This window comes from Corvus cornix, chromosome Z, assembly GCF_000738735.6.
Source record: "Corvus cornix cornix isolate S_Up_H32 chromosome Z, ASM73873v5, whole genome shotgun sequence".
Classification (NCBI taxonomy): domain Eukaryota; kingdom Metazoa; phylum Chordata; class Aves; order Passeriformes; family Corvidae; genus Corvus; species Corvus cornix.
In genome coordinates, this window is record NC_046357.1 from 31,358,338 (window position 1) to 31,379,184 (window position 20,847).

General features: G+C 42.4%; 1 long non-coding RNA gene across 1 annotated transcript in view; it reads right to left on the reverse strand.

Annotated features, from left to right (window-relative positions):
* Positions 1 to 20,402: 20,402 nt before the first annotated feature.
* Positions 20,403 to 20,847, reverse strand: part of LOC104689738 — a 33,578-nt gene continuing 33,133 nt past the window's right edge. Inside the window, exon 7 of the long non-coding RNA XR_002045526.3 lies at positions 20,403 to 20,508. This is a non-coding gene — a long non-coding RNA (uncharacterized LOC104689738). The remainder of the gene's footprint in view (positions 20,509 to 20,847) is intronic.

The following is a 20,847-nucleotide window of genomic DNA, read 5'->3' on the forward strand; positions in this document are numbered from 1 at the left end:
ATCGCAGGGCTGTCTGAAGTGGACTCCGGGATGCGACTGATCACACGGCCCTAGGAAACCCTCGCTGAGCTCTCAGGGAGCAGCAGCCTCCTAGGCAGAGTCTAGAGGTTACAACATAGCGGGACTTTAACCATTTCTTAAACACCTGTTCTTGTTCTTGTTTACTCTTAGCCTCTGGGTTGTGAGAGTAAGTCCCCATGCCGAGCAACCAGATGCCTTTTCATTTAGATTTCAGGTTTGCCTGCTGCAAATCTTTTATTCCCAGTGCAGACAATCCTATTGTGTAAATAATTCAAAGCTTCCTAGAATAACTGGGACATGTGGAAATGAAGAGCTGTGATTGGACTGACAATCTGAAAGTCTGAACAATTTCAATAGATCAAAGAAGGGAGTACTGAAAATATCTTCCTTTCCCAAGATGGATGACACGCTGAAGGAACCACTTCTGCTAATAATGACAGCAATTTTGTGGCTCCATACACATTGAAACCAGCTTCTACTACTAAGCATTCACTATTAGATGTGGGGCTAAGTGTACAGTAATACTGTATACTTCAGTGCTCAAGCTTCACATTGTTGAATTGAGTTTCAGGAAACAGAAGTTAAGTGCCTAAAATATAGTGAAAGCATTGAATTAAAAAAAAAATCCCATGAGCAGTTGTGGTTTCCACCATTTATTCTTTTTTATCTTTGCTGCTCCACGGTCTCTAACAGAATATCAGTATATCCAGCAGTCTGTTTCATGGAAAGAAGGAAACCTTGGGTTTCATAAAATTGAAATGCAAAGAGAACCTATCGACAAAAAAATTAAAAGCTAACTTATCCTGAATTCTTCCATTCTGCCCCTTGAAGCAGCCTCTGGGCAGCATTCAGAGGAGAATTTGTGGAAATACCAACCCAATACAAGTAACTTCATGTTTACCCAGTACCTGACTGGCTTCCTTTGTTATTAGCTATTGAACTTATCATCTTTCTTATTAATAATATCAAGTCACTTATTTCCTACTTTAGAATATCTAAAGGTTGCCTCCAGTCACTAAAAAGTGTATTTTCTACTCAAGTTAGTTCACAGAAAAACACAAAGTTCAAGAGATAATATATGGGCTGCAGGTCAAGAGCAAAGTTTTGCTCCTAAATCTGCAGTTGGTTTGCTATGATGCTTTGGACCTTTCCCCACGTGTCTACTTCCCTTTAATCACTATGTTCACCTAAATGGTTCTCAAGGTGCAAAATGTTTCTTCCAAGGCTGGAGCATTTGAGTAAGATTTTTCTAATTTTTGAATCATAGCTAGATGTTCAAACCCCAGCACAGCAATAAAGTTTTCTGTCTCTACCTTTGCAATAAGGGTTATGGAATTTCTCATCTAAACAGGAGGCAAAGACCTGACCATCATTATATGGTTAATACCAAGGTTTTCCTGCTGTTAGCAGGACTATGTTGGGTTTTACTTGTCAGTTGGAAGAAACACAGTCCATCCCATATCAAGCAGTAAGAAACTTTTCTGCAAGACTGAGCTTGCTCAGAAACTTTTTTTTCCACAAAGATCAAAGGTATGGATTCAGTTTGTAAATATGGTAGACAAAAGACCCTGGCATCAGATCTTTAAAGTCAACAAACAAGGAGACATGGTGTGCATGCACTGTCAGTAGGAGCAGAGTTGGTTTTGTTGTGTTTTTAGAAAGTATTTTCGACAGAGAACCTGGTGACTTATAAGCATTCATTCCTACAATAGACATTTAACAAGCTCTTTTTTCAATAGCTATTCCTTCCGACCATAGACTTTTAACAAACTCTTTTTTCCATAGATTGATCAGCCTAATCCAGGAATTTTCCCACTTTCCCAAGCCCTCCTTTCAACTCCCCTAGTTGTGTTACTCAGGGTATGCAAATTTTTTTAAAAAATCTCTTCAACTGTATCCTACTATTGTAGTAACCAGTTCCTGAGAAACTGCGAATGCTCAAGACCAGTTCAGAGAATTGAACCAGTGGAATTTTATGAGCTCAAGAGCTACAACAGAGGACAGACACCCTCTCCAGTCAGCAAGGATTCCCTGTTGGTGGTCTTTCAGTGCTCCTGTCACTGTGATTCTTAACAAATTATTACCCAAAACTAGAATACCTAATTTTGCCCAGACCCTGCAAGCTGGTTTGTGTTCATAAGAGAAAAAGTACTCCCAGCAAGCCAGAAGAATCCTCAGGACAGAGTGAAGAGTTGCTAGTCCATTTTCCATGTAGTTTGCAATTCTGACCTTCTAATGCTTTGCTCAGGAACACGGCAAATAAATCCATGGAATGTGTCATTTGTAGTGCTCCTGGCAACAAGAAATGCAAACTACTCCTCAAAGAGGTAATTTACTGCCTCTCTAGTTCAGACATTTTTCACTATCCCCACTACTAAATGCAAAATTAAGTTAGTTATTGTATGGACATTTGGTTTAAAGACTGCCTTCCCGGAGGTGTTAAAATCCATTAGATGCTGTAAGGTATTGTAGACCGGCCTTAGGGGATTGAGAGTCAATTTATCTTCTCTCTGGCACTGAAGGAGGCAGGGTAGTGAGGACAAATGTGAGTGACAGCTTGTTTTCCTTTGCTCCCACTTAGCCAATCAGCATGTACCAGGCTTGGCGAAAAGGGACAGACCTGAAGAAAAGATGCAGAGGCAGGAAACAGAGGGACACTTATTAGCTGGTAACCAGGCGGGGACCCAGCTTTGTACACTGCATCCCAGACATAACGCAGCGACACTGGCTTAACCTGGCACACAGCAAATCTGTGGAGGTGGAGCCCCAGAAGACAGCAGGATTATACTCCAGCTCCACCAACATGCCGTCATGACCCGAGTGACCAAGAGAGAAAAACATCCAGAGATGGATGTGTTTCATGGATGGGCAGCTTTTCACCCTCCAACAAGAAAAGTGTGGTTTAGACATTATTATGCTGAGTGGTAATCTGTGCGGTGGCGTGCTTTGGCCTTCAGCTCACACAGCATCCAGTTTTTGAGGGAAAGCAGGAGTAAGGGTGGCTGTAAGTAGCTCTGGCAGGCAGGCTGGTCTTCACAGGTGCATAACCAAGACACCAAAGCAGTAACTGAGCCACTTAAACCCTAACCCAAGTACAGTTTATAAACAAGAATACGACAAAGCAAGTGAGTAAAGTGGAAGACACTGGCTGAGACAACTGAACAAGACTGGTTTGCCCCCAGCCCTGATAGACTTGTAAATTCCCCAAGCTGTTGGCATTAGGCAAAGCATTGCCAGCTGGTCAAGGGAGGGGATTGTCCCACTCTGCTCTGCACTGGCGCAGCCTCACCTTGAATGCAATATAAGAAGGACATAAAGCTCTTGGAGAGCATCCAAAGGAGGGCAACAAAGGTGGTGAAGGGCCCAGAGGAGAAGCTGTGTGAGGAGCAGCTGAGGTCACTTGTTCTGTTCAGCCTGGGGAAGAGGAGACTGAGAGGAGACCACATTTCAGTTTACAAGTTCCTTTTGAGGTGAAGAGGAGGGCCAGGCATTGATCTCTTCTCTGTGACAATACCCATGGGAATGGCCTGAAGTTGTGTCAGGGGAGGTTTAGGTTGGGTATTAGGAAAAGGTTCTTCCCCCAGTGGGCAGTTGGGCACTGGAACAGGCTCCCCAGGGAAGTGGTCACAGCACCAGCCTGACAGAGTTCAAGGAGCATTTGGACAATGCTCTCAGGCACATGGTGCGACTCCTGGGAATGGTGCTGTGTAGAGCCAGGAGCTGGACTCAATGGCTCTTGAGGGTCCCTTCTAACTCAGAATATTCTGTGATTTTGTGATTCTGTGATTCTGATTCTCTTGACTTCTGTTCCTGGTAGTGCCGTTAGTTTGCACTTGCAAGCCAGAAAGTCCTTTTTCCACTGCAGAGTGAAACACAGTTCCTATTAGTGAGCTAGTACGGCACAATTCTGTCTCTAGAAGGTTTCGAATTCCTTTGAGTCTGCTCCTGTAGACTGTTTGTGAATTTGTAGCTGGAAGGTTAACATCCCAAAGCTTACAAAGAGGAGATGTGAAGCTTGGGGTCTGTAATTGCCTCAAACGAACATGTAAGCAAGCCTGTCCTCCATATCCTATTCAGAAATTTAACTTCCCTTTTCAGTTTGCACAACAGATAGCACAGCACTCATGTCTTTGCCCTTGCTCAGGCATGAGAAAACTACAGCCTTCGCATGCAGAGGTGTAATGGAAGCCCAACTGTGCACACATACCAAGCTGAGCCTGAGATACAGGAAGAAGTTACTGTGCATAAAAAATGGCAACTTTTGTAATCTTCCTGCTTTTTTCAAGAAAAAGAAAATTCATGGTTGCACAGGTCTTTCAGTGGAATAAAAATCCTTTTATTTGAGTTCTTTTGTACATCTTGTCCTCTACTAGTTATTTATGGTCTGCCCTGCAGATCTTCAGGTTGCCTTGCAAGTGCAAGGACTAGTAGAGACCAGCTCTATACATAGTGAGTATACTGGGTACAGAGCAGAGAAAACTGGTGATAAATGCATCTGACAGAGAAAGGGGAATTTACAGAGTCAACAGATGATGCTGAGTCAAATCTCAGCCCTGATATTGAGACTATTTCTTTGTATGTCCATGTATGTTTTCAAGTGAAATATCCCAGATGATTAACAGGTCTCAGTATTCCAGTCCTGGCTATGCAGATAAAGACCACCACCCTATTTATTATGTTCAGTTCCCTGGACTGCAGAAAAATAGGGTTAATCAAGTTTTAAACCTGGCTTGATACCTGATTTGCATCTTTTAGCAAACTAATAACAAGTTCTTAACAGCTTTTTTTCTTTCCTAATATTGATTAGCTGTGGAAATTTTGGTTTAGTCTTTTTAATTGCTCATATATACCCTAAACGAAAACAAAATTACTTGACTGACACACAGGATTTTCCCACAGAAGGTCTTTCCCTAGATTTTCATACTAATTTATGCAACTTCTTGCTCTTTTTTCAGCACGTGCCATCTCCTAGCTGCCCTACTTGGTGAGCTCTACTTTGTAGGACCTCCAAAATCTTCATCATTATGGCCTGATTTTTATCATGGGACTTCTGCGGGTGTCTTTCTACTATTTGCAGGTGTCCTCAAGAATGAAATCATGGCTTTAATTAGAAAAACTGGACAGTATAAGTTGTCCTTTACCTCTGACTACACTGTCAGTGTTCGTGTGGGGGCCTATCATACTCTGACACATCCACATGGGTATCAGCCAAGTAGTTAAGCAGTTCTAGCTCAGTGAAGATATCAAAGAACACAACTCCAGCTGATGCCAATATTTTTAAGGTGTTGACTGGGTGAATTGAACTACTGTTACAGTGGTGTTTTGAAATTAGCAATAGTTTGCAAAAGGAATCAGGAGCTCTCCCCCATGCATGTCTCTCATGTTCAGGTATGTACTTCAGGCACTGATGCAGTGGTTTCCAGGCAAGGTATGAATATAAAGCAGTGGCAATCAGGCTACCACCCTAAAAGTGCGGTCTCTGGCATGGTCTTGTTACACCAAAAGCAAGAGGCTGGTGCCAACATATAAAGAAATTTCAGTGTTCTCAATCTAGGATTTAAAGGCTTCCCAAATACAGATGCTCTGTCAGGATCAGGCTCATTTCATCCCAGAGTTTGCAGAAACGCACTGTGGAAAGTGGCTGTTTTTTGTAGTTCCCTCATGTGGAAGAGCAGTGCCAGTGCTTGTAGAAGATACTAATTTTTTGTGTTTCTTATTCACTTTCAGCTGAACAATTTACCCTGAGTCTACAGAGCATCATTAGTTCCTGAGACAGAGCAGCCGAGAAGACTGCTGTTTCATATGCTTCTCTTCACTTTACTGCACAGGATTGAGAAACTTTTTGAAGGGACCTGGTGAGATCTGAATTAAGAAGCCATCTCAGAGGAACAAGGTTAGTACCTGACAGTCAACCAGTGAGGTATAGGCAGTCAAGTTTCACTGGAAACAGTCAGCTCAGACTAACTACAAACTCCACTGGTGTAAACTACGTTCTCTTAAAAGCTGTGTGAATTCACACACCCGCACAGGACTTCTTAGCCGTAGGTGCCTATAAGATTACCTGGTGCCTTCCTACAGATCTTTCTGCAGAGCATAGATTGTAGACAGCATCTGGTCAGGACTGTAAATTGCGTAGAGCTCAAAACTGCTTGGTTTCACTAGTTAATGTCACTGATTTACTTAAATGTTTGTCACTAAATGAGCACATTATGCATCCATTACAGACCTCTGTGTGTCAGCAAGAAATGAATGCTCAAAGGTGCTGACAGCTCTGGTTGTAGCACTGTTCAGGCACTGCTGCGATAACTGCAAAACAGGTAATTGGCAATCACAGGACACATGCCTCAGTACTCCCATATTCAAATTACTGCTAGAATAAGATCTTGTTTGTCTGCTTCATTCATCATTAATAGCAGTAATATTCCTGGTGCCTTAGATTGAAAAAGTCTGTCAAAAGCATTAGGTAACTCCCTCATCACATCTTACCTCTTGCCAGTATTTCTATACCCATGATGTGATGGGGATCATAGGAAACCATCCTACCTTTAAATGGATATAGTTCGTGTCCCAGCCCTGAAGCCTCCCTCACCACAAGCACTGTGTAAATGGCAGTCATATCTTCTGGTCATAAGTGTGAGGGGCTTTGGGAATGGAGAAATCTTGCTCTGTGTCACACAGCTCACCTTTCTGTTCTTGAAATAAGACAGTCAGCTGCACTGGTCTTGCAGGAGGAAGGAGGCAGCTCTGAGAGCTTTCAAGAACATTTACATGGTGCAGGTAGGCTTGGAAAGGAGAATGGACTATAAGCAGTAATGGAGGAGCAATGGAGTTATGGAGAAGTGTCTTGTCTACACCTGCATGGTAAACAGACACAGACACAGGGAAAGCTGAAGGTAAGGAAAATTATGCTTTCCCTTCATCCATCTATCAAAACAGTACACATCACCAGCTTGAGCATGACACGAGGCCCAGCAGAATGGAGTGGTGGGGTTCTGTGTACAAAGAGTAATACTTCTTAAATCCCTTTCCAAATTACTAAAAGAGATGCTTCCCAGAAAGTGGAAGCAACCACTCTGAGGCACTTCTTGAGTTATCTTAATTTGGTAAGAAACTGATTGAGAGAGTCCATGTACACAAGGGTTTTGCTCTGATTAAGCTAAGTCAGTTTATGTTTCAGCTGGTCTAGTTTCAACACATGAACAAAGATTTGGTGGTTAGATGCAGGGAACTGTACTAACTGCAGTGAAAATATTTCTGCTTTAATTACGTTTCAAGCCAAGAGATCTACTGGTCTCTGAAATGCACATCTCAGTTGCTGACTTTCTGGCTTTTAGAAGCTACTTTAGGAAATGGACTGAAATCCAAGAATGACATTCCTTTTTTTTTATGCTGTTCCCAATCAAGAGTTTATGAGTTTCTGCTCAGAGAGCAGAAAAAAAGTCTGCATGATAGAGCTACCAAGGAAAGAATATCAGAATTACAGAATTTCCCTTTTTTTAGCATTGATTTTACTCAAGACATTGTAGATTTCCTAATTATATTAATGGAATGTGTGATTAGAGATGATGATAAAGCTAGAGTTTACAAGAAAAGACACGGCTTTTTTGATACACCTTCTAAAATGTTCTCAGGCCCGGGCTAAATAGTTGCCCAGTTCTACTGTGATAGGTACAAAACTTGCCAATATTTTGATTAAGCAAGGTATTAGTGCTGGAAGGTAGGTACAAAATATTTATACTTCACTGGTACTATCAGGAGATCTACAAGACATTCAACAATGAAGGACCCCAGTTAACAGCAGCTGGGCTTTTAGATTCTGGAAACAGTAACACAAGATGAAATTGCACAAGAAAATGCAAGCAGATTTTGTGTCCTTGGTGCACTCATACCAAAGTTATACTATGCATCCATCCACCTGTGAGAAACTCCATGGCTATGCTTCACTACACCGGTTTTTTGGTATTTGAAAGCTAACTTCGCATCAGATGCCACAGCTGAGCAAACAGTCTTCTTCCCACATGCTCTTTCAGGTTGCAAATTTGGGCCAGTGGGTTTTTGTGCAAATCTTTTCTTACACAGGAACAAAGGGCTGATACTGACAGACTAAACTCCTCCTTGCCAAGCAAAATGGATTACAGCTCATGCTGAGGCTTGCAAGAGTAATGAACTTTACAGGGTTCAGTCATGCAAAATGCTGACTTCCTTCAAGGAGGGCTTATCTTCCTGAACTCCATTAACCTTGGTTTTTAGGCAGAGCTTTTCATCCTCTTGGTAAGAAAGGCCTGTTATCCAAGCATTCCCAGGGCTTAAAGTTGTCCTCAGTCCTTCAGGATCATTTATCGTCTACGCAAGATCATGTCCATCTCTGTAGGCACATCCCTAAGGAAAGAGCTCCACATCAAAGCTGGCTGACAGTACTGAAGAGAAGGAAGGAAGGATTCCAGGAAGGATTCCAGGAAGGAAGGAAGGGAGGGAGGGAGGGAGGGAGGGAGGAAGTGAGGAAGAGAAGGATCATATGGCTCATTAGGAATAACCAGGCAGTGGCACAGTGGCATTACATGCACGTCTTGCTCGCTATAGTGATTTCACAGCCTAGAAATGAACATGGAAACCACAAAATGGCTTGCCTCTGCCTTCTTTCTGCTTTACTTTGACTATTGTCTGTGCGAGGTTAACACAGTGCTGCACTCTGCTCTTTCTACCATGGGTAGTAAAGGAACAAACCTACCCAGAGCTGACAGCATCAGGTTGTTCCCTTTCACAGCAGTGTCAGATGGACGAGTCCTTATTGCAGAATGGGGAGGGCACTGGGTGGGACCATCAGAGCACTCACACCATTTCTGGACATTTGTGTCACTGACACCACCAGAAAGAAGTAGTTAGTGGAGGTCAGAGGATGTTATTATGATGTTATTGTAGTTACATTGCCTTAAGGTTATGTGAGTTCCCAAAATATGTAGTGAGGATTTATGTCTATCTTCTCAAGTATTATTTAATTTAACAGCATATTCCTCTGCCCACAAAACCAGAGCTCTAAAATACTGCAGTGGTCTCCATGGAAATAGACAGTACCAGCCCTGTCTACTGGTGGTAATATTTTTAGTAATGAAGGAATTAACATTTTATTTTTGTAGAGGCATTTTGAAATAAAACCATTTTATCTTTCAATTCCTCACATTCTCTTGCACATGGAAATAGGTATGGCAGCTGTCCGCAATCTCTTTGCTCTCCTGCCCCTAACTTCCTTTCCCCAAAATAAATAATTCTTTTGGGGTTTTCTTGTTTGCTTGATTGGTTTGCTTTGGTTTGGCATTTTTATGTAAGGGCTGGCAGTTGCAGCAAGGACTTCCTGCTGAGAATTTAAAAAATAAGGTTTTTTTCTATTTTCTATTGCTGATACAGGCCAGGATGCCATTGGCCTTCTTGGCCACCTGGACATGCTGCTGGTTCATGTTCAGACACTGCCAACCAGCACCCCCACATCCTTTTTCCCCAGGCAGCTTTCAGCCACTCTTCCCCCAGCCTGTAGCACTGCAGGGGGCTGTTGTGACCAGAGTGTAGGATCTGGCATTTAGTCATGTTGAACCTCTTACTGTTGGCCTTTGCCCATCAATCCAGCCTGTCCAGATTCCTCTGCAGAGCCTTCCTGTCCTCCAGCAGATCAGCACTGCCACCCAGCTTGGTGTCATCTGCCAATTTACGCAGGGAAGTCATGTCTGAACAAATCATTTATCTATTGCAGCCAGTAACAGTTTTATTCTGTCCTTGACAGTAGAACCAAATGGTAGGAGCACGAGCACTATTGAGTTTCCTTTTAAGTTTTCTTTTTTTGTGGGTTTGGTTTTGGTTTGGTGTTTTTTTTTTTTTTTTCCCAAACAGCTCAGATCTCTGTAATGGAAAAAAAAAAAAAGAAAGAAAGAAAAAAAAGGACTTTTTTCTGAACCTTTGTGTTGTAGGCTGCCTTCTGGAAAAAGGATGGTGGGAGATCTAAGCCTGACTGCCATTGAGGAACCAAGTGGCAGGAAAGGGTATTTCATTAAGTATTAATTTCTGTTTTCTTCTGGGGAAACAATACACTATCTGTGCTAAGGAGAAAAATTAGTCTGGTCAATTTTCATTGCAGAATTGCTGGGTTCTGTTTTCCTCCATCCACTATAAGGCATTCAATTTGTGTCCAAGATCTTCCTCATTGTCTTCAATGCCATCACTTCTAGCTTAAGGAAGAATCCAACAAAACAGTGGTGGGAAGTGAGGGTGTGAAATAGAGAAAGCTGCTGAAGTGTTTTGTTTCTGGGTTTTAAATCTCTCTGTTCTTTGCATTTGGGAACATGACAGTGTCAGAACTGTAGAGATGCTGCAGGTTACTCAGAAGAAAAATGTATTTCAGACTAAGCTTCCCCATATAACATTGTGTTTGCCCCCAAGGTGAAGATGAAAAGCTAATCAATGGTACAAAGGTGTATGAACTAAGGCAAATGTGTCTGAAACCCTGGCCCTTAGTTGCCTTGTTCAGAAGCACCTGCACTGAGAGCAGTGAAAACTGGCAGCTATAGCAAAGGCCTGTGTAAATGAGGCTACTTTCTGAGAACAGCATGAAGGGAAAGACTAATGGCACAGCAAGCAGCTTTTCTCCCACTGTATGTCAGCTTCTGGTTGTCATGGGCTCTGACCTCTTCAACCAGAGAAAGTGTCTTCTTTCCTTATGGTCTGTGAACTTTTCACCCCTGAATATGTCTAGCAGTTTTTGAAGATTAGGTTTTAAACAGGTTAAAAGTACCCTGTGTCAGTGATTATAACTCAATCGAACTACATTTCCTTATGTCCAGAACCTGGCCCTGATTGGCTTGAACACCGTGCACAATGCTGAGCAGTAGCAGAGGCCTATTACTCACTTTACATAAGAGCCTTCCTCTGAATTCGACATTAAAATCATGTTCCATCCTCTTTGAGCCCAGCTGTGCACTGAGATCTGCAAGCATCTTAGTAGCTTTGACACCTACAATTGCCCTGTATCTGCTTTTGGCAATTAGTGGTGCATCAGCTGCAGTTACAGGGTGACATTTTGCTGGCACCCATAGAGACAGATGTTATCCAGTCTCTTGGTGAAGACTGGATTCAGGTCTATACCCACACACAACTCAGAAGAAGGAGAGATAGGATGGTTGCTCTCAAACCATCCTATTTGGCTTAATTTTTCTGAGAATTTAGCTTAATTTTTCTGAGCTCACCAGAAGTCCATTGTAATCACCATCAAGAGACAAGGAGTCGAACTGACACTGAAGGCTTTGGCAGAGCAAACTTAGGCAGAGCTGAGGCAGAGCCTATTTCTGAATCATTACAGCTCACAGCATCATCTCCTTTTTTTGGCAGATCCCAGTAGTGAATACTCATAAGACAAGAAGTACTACCAGGCGTACTTCTCAAGTAATATTGAATCAAAATAGCAAGTAGCAATTTTGCATATTTGGCTGTCTGATATGGAGAGAGATGGCACACATTTGGGAACATCAAGTCCTAAGTGTCTCACAGAAAACAAGTGAGTTGGGCACAAGGCAGATTTGACACAGAAAGATTGCCAGCTGTTTTATTAGATCACCACTCCTAATAGTATGCTTATCTCACCACTGCCAGCTTCTGAAATCTAGACAGCTCACAAAGGAAAAAGCACTAGTTGCAGTCTCCATTTTGTTGGATGAGTATTCTTTCACCCTGCAAGACAGAAAGGCTTGTCTGTGACCACAAATAAGGAGATAAGCTTTATATTCATTACAATAAATTCAAATCCTTTATCCCCTGGTATATCCTTAATAGCGTTTTGGAAACATATCTAGTTTTTAATTGGAATCTCAGGAATTTAAAATTGCATTGCTGTCAATGGAGCCAAGCAGCTGTCTCTCTCAAGAAAGAAAAGAATCAAAGAAAGTTGTCCTAGCTTTGTTACAGATACACTAAGTAGCCACAGTTCTGCAGATGCCTTCTCTGAAAAGCAGCAATATTAGGTGGGGTGGTAGCTGACCTTGAATAGTTCTCAAATAGTCAAGGGCTTTGAAGCAGGATGAAATGTCTTGTGAGAAATCAAAGACATCAACAGAATGGCATTTGGCATAACTTTAAACAATGAGGCTTAGCCTCAGCTAATCTGCCTGGGACCAGGAAAATTAGGTCCTGCTTTCTCCCCCATAACCCACACGAGCAAAAAAAGGTGTCTCCTTCCCTGCCTCAGGTTTCACATCCATTGATGTTGGCCCTAATAAGTGTTCACACTTTGAGATGCAGAATCATGGTGTTTTCCTACAGCAACCTCTTGAAGAGGTATTTTTAGAGGAGGCTGAACTGCTCCAATTCTGTTCTTACTGCAGTCAGCCAGAATTTCACTGGTAGAACTGTTAGCAGTCGGGCAAACCAGAACTTGATTGCAGCTGTCAGAGAGTGAAGTTAGGCCAGTGCTGTGAAGCTTTAAATTGCAACCCATAGTATCATAAGAGAAGACAAAAGCAAGAGGGGAGGAGGGAAGTAACACACAAGCAATCCAGCCACATGTCTGTTCTCCTACATGGAGTTCATAACATGGGCAGCAGCAAAATAATTAATTTATTACGGATGTATCATTCACAAGAATAGGGTAAATTTGATAAATTTAATAGTGGACCCTCAACACTTCCTCTCTTTTCTTTCTTCTTCTAGGACCCTGCCATATCTAAGAACTCTTGTTATAGGAGTTGTTTTCAAACTATGGTTTCTGACTGTTGTATGGCCCCTGAAGACTGTGAGAGTCACATCTGCCAACTCTGGAAAATAGGAAAGGGAAAAACAAGAAGTTTTGCTAGTTATATCAGACCTCTCTAATTTTCCCTCTCCTCAGTGGTACAATCTGAGTACTGAAATCTGTGGTCACCTCTTCATTGTCCTCTCCCAGATTAAAGGAATCTGTTCTGGCTCAGGAGAAGCTTTGAATCTATGAGCAGGAATCCTGCTGTGGTAGTAGTGGATCTCTGCTGAGACATCTTCACTGCAGTTCTGTGTATGAGCCTGATGCTCCAGTGAAGACAGCTCTGTCTCCAGTCCTGAGCAGCACAGTGTCCTTATCCAGAGTAGATTTAAACTGAGCAAAAGCAAGAGTGGAAGGAGGAGGGGAAATACATATAAAAACCTGTTATTGACTCTTCTGGTAGAAGCAAGTCTCACTCCTGCTGGCACTTAAACTCATGCCCGCTTCTTTCATAGTTTCAGCTTTCAAAATCTTTAAGTCCACAGGAGCTAGAAATCAGTTCTTCCCAAGTGCTACACCTTGTCAATCATGAAAGGCCAGAAAGACCTTAGAGAGGGCAAAGAACAAGAAACATGGTCAAGTAGAGCTACACATCTACTTTTCTAATGCTCAGCTATGCTCTAGTCCCTCAGAAAGGTCTGACACATCAGCATAGCTGAAGTGCAGACTACTGGTAATGCATGTGGAAATATGTTTTCTTTCACTTATTGCTCCTCTCAGGAAGCATACCTCCATGTACTCCAGGCAGGTATGGGAAACAAATCCCTTTTTAAACAAAGATGATATGAAACTACAATACAATTTTTCTGCACCAGACTAAGAACTCTGGATCTTTCAGTCTGCTGAACCACTAGAAGTTTCCTCTTTAGTCCAGTTCAACCCTTTAGATGCCTGTGCATGGATATTAAGCATGAAAAGAAAGGCTTCCTTGTAAAATGCCTTATTTCCTACTGAAGCAGAGAACTAAATTTTCAGACCAAGGAAGGAATGAAAAGAGGGATATTCGGCACTGCTCAAAATTTTATTCAAGTGCCCCCTCCTGTGGATGTAGAGCTACAAGCAACCAAATAACAGTTTCAGAGGCAATTTAGAATTTTACTTGGGGTTAACCTAACGAAGAAGAAGAAACAGAAATATTTTGGTGAAGGAAGTTGAACTTGGTCCTGTGAATGGGTCAGATTAGGCTGTCTTACACCACAGCTTTGGCTTTGAAAATACCTTTTGTTTTAAGAGTAAGTGTTGGCTCTTGGATGTACTCCATGTAGCACCTCCTTTGAAAATCATGGTTTACAGAAACGGTTATGCAAACTCAGTCCAACTCTTGACAGTAGTGTCAATGATAAGAGGAACAGTGACAGTCAGCAATTGTCTCTGGACCTGATCAAATGAGCAAAAGTGCAAAACAAAAGCATTATGTGGGGGAAGAATAACGAAAAATGAGCTACTATTGATTGCTTTCTATTGCAGAATTATCTAGAAACAGAAATCCTGACAAAACACTCCGTAGCTGAATCAGGGGAAACTTAATGGAAACATATTCAGTATTCTTCCAGCCCGTCTATAGTCACTAGAGAGTAAGAGATACTGATGGTGTCTTCTAAACATGACCTTGGTCTCAAAAACCATTCGCTTACAAATTTACCCAAAGGATCTGCTACCAATTTCCCTCTGCAGGATCTGCTCTTCACAAGCCAAAAATCTTTAATAGGCTGTTCCTCTAAAGAGGACAGAAGTGACAAAGCCAGGCCATGTGTGGCTGCCTGCTTTCCCTCACTCTCCCAGGAAGAGGCCTCTGTCATAGACCAGCTTTGGGCAGAGCAGGAACACGTCTGTGTTCATCAAAGTTCTTACTGAGCTTGACCAGACTTACAGAATTGAATTCATGACCTGCACCATTCGTGAATCTAGGATCACCACTTTGGCCAGATTTCTGGTGTAACTCACGCTATCTCTGCACCTGGGATCTCACTGAACATGATCAGACTTACAGTGCCTAACCGTTTACAATCAGAAATGAAGCCTAGATGCACCCAGTCCCTCTGATCTCTCAGGACCAACTGGATGCCAGAGTTTATCTTCTGCCAAATGTCTGTACTCTTAATTCAACACCTATACACAGGAGAGAGGACATGGGAGGGACAGTGCCTCTCAAGGAGCTGCCCTGGCCGTGTCCTGGGAGGGTGTGCCCAGCAGGAACTCAAGAGATACAAAGTGCCTGTGTGTCACTGACAGTTCTGGGAGCCATGACACATGGCAGCAGCTGAAAAGCTTTATAGCCATGACACATGGCAGCAGCTGCCGTGGGGCTTGTGCAACAGCCCTAAGAGTCCCTGGCGAAGCACACGGCCACACCTTAGCACAGCAGCCGCAGGTGGAAAGGAGAGATAGATCTTAAAGGTCATCCAGTTTAAACTCACCCACCATGGTCAGGGAACACCTTCCACTAGCCAGGTTGCTCGGGGCCACATCTAGCCTGGCCTTAAACACTGCCAGGGATGAAGCATCCACAGCTTCCCTGAGCAACCTGTTCTGGTGCTTCACTACCCTCACAGTAAAGAATTTCTCCTAATATCTAATTTAAACCTACTCTCTTTCAGTTTCAAGCCATTTTCCCCTTTCCTATTGACGCCATGATGATTTTTTGCCTTTTCTTTTATACCCCTGTTATACCTTTTTACAACTTCTGTATTCTTAGTGCTTTTTGCCTGCATTCTTCGACTTGTTTATCCAGCTAGGAGATTAAACATTTTAGAAGCTTCGTAAGTAAGGGTTAGTGTGCCCCAGACCCCAAGGTCCTCTCCAGAACACATTCTGTAAACTAAGATAGAACCATCCAAGGGAAGGTTCCTTGGGGAGGGCGGTGCATTCAAGCCCCTCATTGGGGAATTTTTGATAGGTATGCTAATTAGTAAGACCTATAATGTTATACCTGATCTTTTGGGGTGGGGGGGCACTGCGGTGTGCATTTCGGTGCATTTGACCTGGATATGTGCACCTAAGGATCCTTAAAATAAATACCAAGGTAAAATCCCTTTTTCCCTTCTAACTGTGTTTGAGTCTTGATTTTAAGACCAGGAAAAGGCATCACTATCACTTCATGCTCCCTCTCCATACTTCTTGTAGACTCCCTTCAGGCACTGAAAGGCTTCTATAGCATCACCCCAAGGCCTTCTCTTCTCCAGGTGAACAATCCCAGCACTCTCAGCCTTTCCTCATAGGAAAGGTGCTCCATCCATCTGATCATCTTTGTGGCCTACTCTGGATTTACTCTAAAAATTCTGCATCCTTTTCATGCTGGGGCCCACAGAGTAGTAAATAGTACTCTAGGTGGTGTCACAAGAGTGGAGTAGAGAGCAAGAGTCACCTGCCTCCAGCTGCCACACTTCTTTTACAAAATTGAAGGGGGTCATGTTAATGAAGGTGACTCCTCTTGCTTCTACGAGGATCTCCTTGACATCTTTGTGTTAGATGCTAACGTGCATTTAGTTCTTTGCCTCTTCTGCTCATCAGCTCCTTTCTTCAGGATGGAGATTAAATTTGGTTATCATTCATGCTACTTAAGTTCTGTGACATTTTTGCACACGCCTCAGGAGCCTGGACTCTCTTAGCTGTACCGCACCTTCTCTGCTTGTGTGACAGTGCCCAGCCACCAGGTCGTACCACTCACCTAAACATAGCAGTATGGCACTGCCCCTGTACACTCCATCCCCTTTTACTGCAACTTTGCAGTGCAGCCTTTCTGTTCTGGTGTCCCAGGTGCTGTGCGTAGAGGGCTGCTGCTTGTCTGCGTCTTCCCAGTTCAGCTTATTTGGATGAACTGGCTTATTTGTGCAGGTTCTGACACAATACGGAAGTGTTTGGGAAAGTTTGGCTCCATCCTGGATTTTGCTTATAGGAGTGCTTTAAGCGTTTTTCCATCTACACCTCAAAAGTCTATTTTTAAAAATATCAGTTTGCAAGGTCAGAGCATGAGGTGTCTCAGTGCACATGCAACACTAGATATGGAAGCAAAGAAGAACCTGGGAGATGTGAGAACATGTCAGCTCAGCTGCTCAGAACAAAGCACCAACCTTTCCCATGCAGACATCAGTTGCTTCAGTTTACATGATGCTGTGCAGACAGAACTTAACCAGTATCTACTGCAGGTCACAACAGCTAATGTACCACCACCCACAGAAACACACACACCCACACTCACACCTTTTAGAGCTGCTGCTGATTAGAAACAGCGTGTTTATTACTTAGAGAAATTTAGACCATGTTTAGTTTACTTCTGCAGATATGAGAACTTTAAAATACATTTGCATAGCCCAGAAATGGTCAATTTAACATTCTTCAAATTTGAGGGGATAGAAACTGGAAGGATTCTTTTCCATAGAGAGAGCATATTTCTGGCAGTGGAACAGATCTTTCAAAGCAAGAATTGAAGAGGACCACACCATAGCTAAGTAACACTTGATTCATAAAAAGTCTCCCCTTTTGTATATAGTTGGCTTTGTAAAAAGACAGCCATGTGAGTCAACAGCTCCATAGAACTGAACTGTTCCCCCTGCTGCTCAAAAATCATAAAGAGTGTACAATCTTTATTTTCATTAACTTGACAAAGAGCCACAACAGTTTCTCGGGAATCAAAAGTATGTGAGTACAAGCCCTTTGGACAAAATCCTGTTTCGATTGTAAGTGTCCACTGAAAGGACACGGTCAAAAAATGAAGAGAAAATCAAGTGGAAAAACATACTAGCTAGAAGAAGAATGATGTTAAGATTGCTCTGGGCATCCAAATCCCGTGGCTTTGTGCTGTGTAGCTATATACCACATCAAACATAGCTTCAGTAGCTACTGGGATAGACTGTGTTCAGGTACTTTGAATGTCACACAGAGCACAGTACTCTCAAAGGCATTGGATACCAGCAAGCTAGAGTTCAGACTGATTGCAGAATGATGCGGTCCTTGCAAAATCAAAAACAACTAGCAGAGTTTATTTAAAATTAGGTTATGGTATTCTCAGAAGAACGGATATTTTAAAAAACTCCATATTCCACTGCCATCTATTTCTCTAAATCACATCAATGCTTGATGATGTTTTGGCCATGAGTGCCTGTTAAAAATCTCAGTATTTTGTTTTCACACACAAGTACCAAGTCTCTTTCAAAAAAAAAATTAGCCACTTCTCTCAAATTTGCTGTCTGTATTAGTGTCTAGTTTTAATAAGAACAAGCTTGTAGCATCTCTGGAGTCATGAACTAAGAGCACACAGCTTAAGATTTCTTGAATTCCCTAATGTCTGGTTTTGGATGCAACTAAATGGTAGTGAAACAGACATTGTGAACTTTCATGTAGTTTGGTGCCTAGATGTGTATCTGCTGTGTAGAAAGACACATCTAAACAGACACCAGAAAATGGTGCCCTATGTGTTCAGACTTTTCTAATATTAGTTGTGTATATATAGTCTGAAATTCCTTTCTGAAAGCCGGTGCATTGCAAACTGGTTTCTCACAAAGTGATTCTGACCTGCCTTTAATCTGCTGAAAGTCTGAGGGAACAGAGCAGGGAAGAACAGTCCTTTTAATCCAGAATTCTGAAAATAGTTTAAAAGAATCAAGCACTTGGCGTCCAGTTACCTTAATCAAATTTCTATTTCTGTTCCTGGCCTTTCAGACTGAGTACCCCAACCTCATCTTTCACTTAGCAGAGCTGCAGAGCTAAGCAAAGAGGGGCCATCCCCTGCAGACCACTCTGTTGGCTAGCTGTTGTCAGAGGCATGCTGGCATTGCGGCCAGGTGCTGTGCAGTTGCACCCAGACCACTACCCTGCCAGTATGATAAGCATGAAAGAGGGGTTTCGCTCACTATTCTCCCTTGTGCTTCCTCCTGGATCCATATCTCAGGGCCCACTCCTTGCTTGTGTCCTTGCACTAAGAGGACTTGGACTACTGGCCAGCTCTGGCTTGCCCCACAAAAGCAAATCAAACTGGGATTAGCAGTCTGAAGAGCCATCTCCCTGAAAAGCTGCTTAGGTTACAAAATCAAACACAACCTAGAGCATAAAAGAAGGGGTATTAGCTTGTTCAAAGCATCAGCACCTAGCAGCTAAAGAGGGGCTAGGAGGACAAATGCACTGAAAATCCTGCTGGGTCAGCACTACAGAGCTTGAGATGGAACCTGTAAAAAAATTATTTCTGCTGCAGCTATTGAGATTCACATCCATGCCCAGTTCGCGTGTACCACCACACTGGCTGCAGTGAGTGCATCAAGCACACATAAAACCTGCTAATTCTGTATTTGTGGCTCAAGCCTTCAGCCAGCATAATAAAAAGTGATTAGTGGCATTTTCACTACAAACAAATCTGAATGCCTCACTGGAGTACATCTTCAGAGACAGATAAGAAGCTTTAAGGTCAGATATCTAAAAATACCTTAAGATGCTGGGTATTTTGGTTTCTGAAAACATTGTGCTATAGTTTGTGTGCTTTCAGAATGGGAAATCTTCAGAAGCCATGGGCATTGAGATGGCTGGATAATCAGTGAACTTTGTCTGATGCTGCCATTACCTAAGACAATTGTATGCTTTGGCAGATCCTTTGAAATTACTCTGTAACCAGTATCAGTGACGTAGCTTACAGATTAATACAACAATTAAGGCTCCTTATCTTCTTCACCCGCCAGTGTGATAGGACAGCATGCACTTCCAACAAGTTTGAGGCTCCATACACACCCCTGTGGAGATTTACAGTGAGCATTTATTGTTAGCTGTAAGCGGTCCCAAAGCAGGGGCAGTAAGTGAGGGGAGAAGAATCTACAAGAGCTGAGGCAACCAGTCTTACACGTGTCCAAACAAATAACCTAAATTCAGTGTCCCGGACAATTTTTTAGAACTCCTAAAATCAAAGGGTGAGGCTTCTTAGAATGTGTTTGTGAGCAGGAGAGTAACCTCAGTGCCATCCAGTGGCCACTGGATGTTAGAAAAGAGGAAAACTGCAGAAAGTCCATCCGTTAGCTCCAATTTCCCAGCTCCCTAATGGCGCATTGAAAAGGCAGTCTGCCTGTGACAGAGCTAAACAGAGCTGCCAGTTCCTAACGCCAACATATTTATAATTTTCACAGCTGCTATGGACTTGCTAATAGCGTTTGGGACCTGACTTAACGGGTGAGAATAGTCAATTGTGGCTTCTCGGGGCTACCAAAGAGGCTGGCCAAACATGAGTAGTTTGCTTGAATCTAGATAATCAAGCATGAATTCAGATTTCTGGCAAGTCTTAGCCAAATATTCGCCTTGAATGCTCAGGGCTCTTTCCATCTGGTGAGTAACTGAACTGCAGTCGTCACAGAGCTTTACCAGCCATTATGGCTATTTCCTGAATAAAACTGAGAGGAAAGTAAGAGAAATCATTTATCCAGTTGTAAATTAAGAATTTTGTAAAATGCAATTTGTTAAAGTAACCAGACAAAAAAATTGTTCAGTAATAGTGCTTGCCTTTCAACTGCAAGATTAAAGATGTGGTCACCTAGAGACTGCTTGTTCTCGGGAGAATCACAGCATGGCAAGCCACTTCATCTGCTCCACAATGCAAGGGAGCAATGCAAGCAATTTCCCTGTCCCCTTACCTTAGGATGGGCTGCTCAGAGAGGTTACTCAAAACCATACTGTGATCCAAGATCTCAACAGCAGGTTTCATGCATCATTCCACACTAGGACGTCCATCTCAGCACTTCAAGCAGCTATGACAGAAACAGAAGAGAGATTATAACGTCTTGCATCATGTATGTCTGAAAAGACTGTATTAAAGCTGCAAGTACACTATGTTGTAGCATATTCAGATATTACATACCTATATATGGCTTCTTGACTCTTCTGATCTAGGAAACTGCATTAGTAATGCTTATTTTTTAAGAGTATGCTTTAGTTGAAATTTAAATTATGGCATTTCAAGTTATATGTACATATATAGTAGCTCTTCTGGTTGCAAATCAACCATCTCATGATCTTAGGAAATGCAAAAATATGACACTACTTGCTAAAGAAACCATAGCAAAGCAAGATTAAACATAATTCTGGCC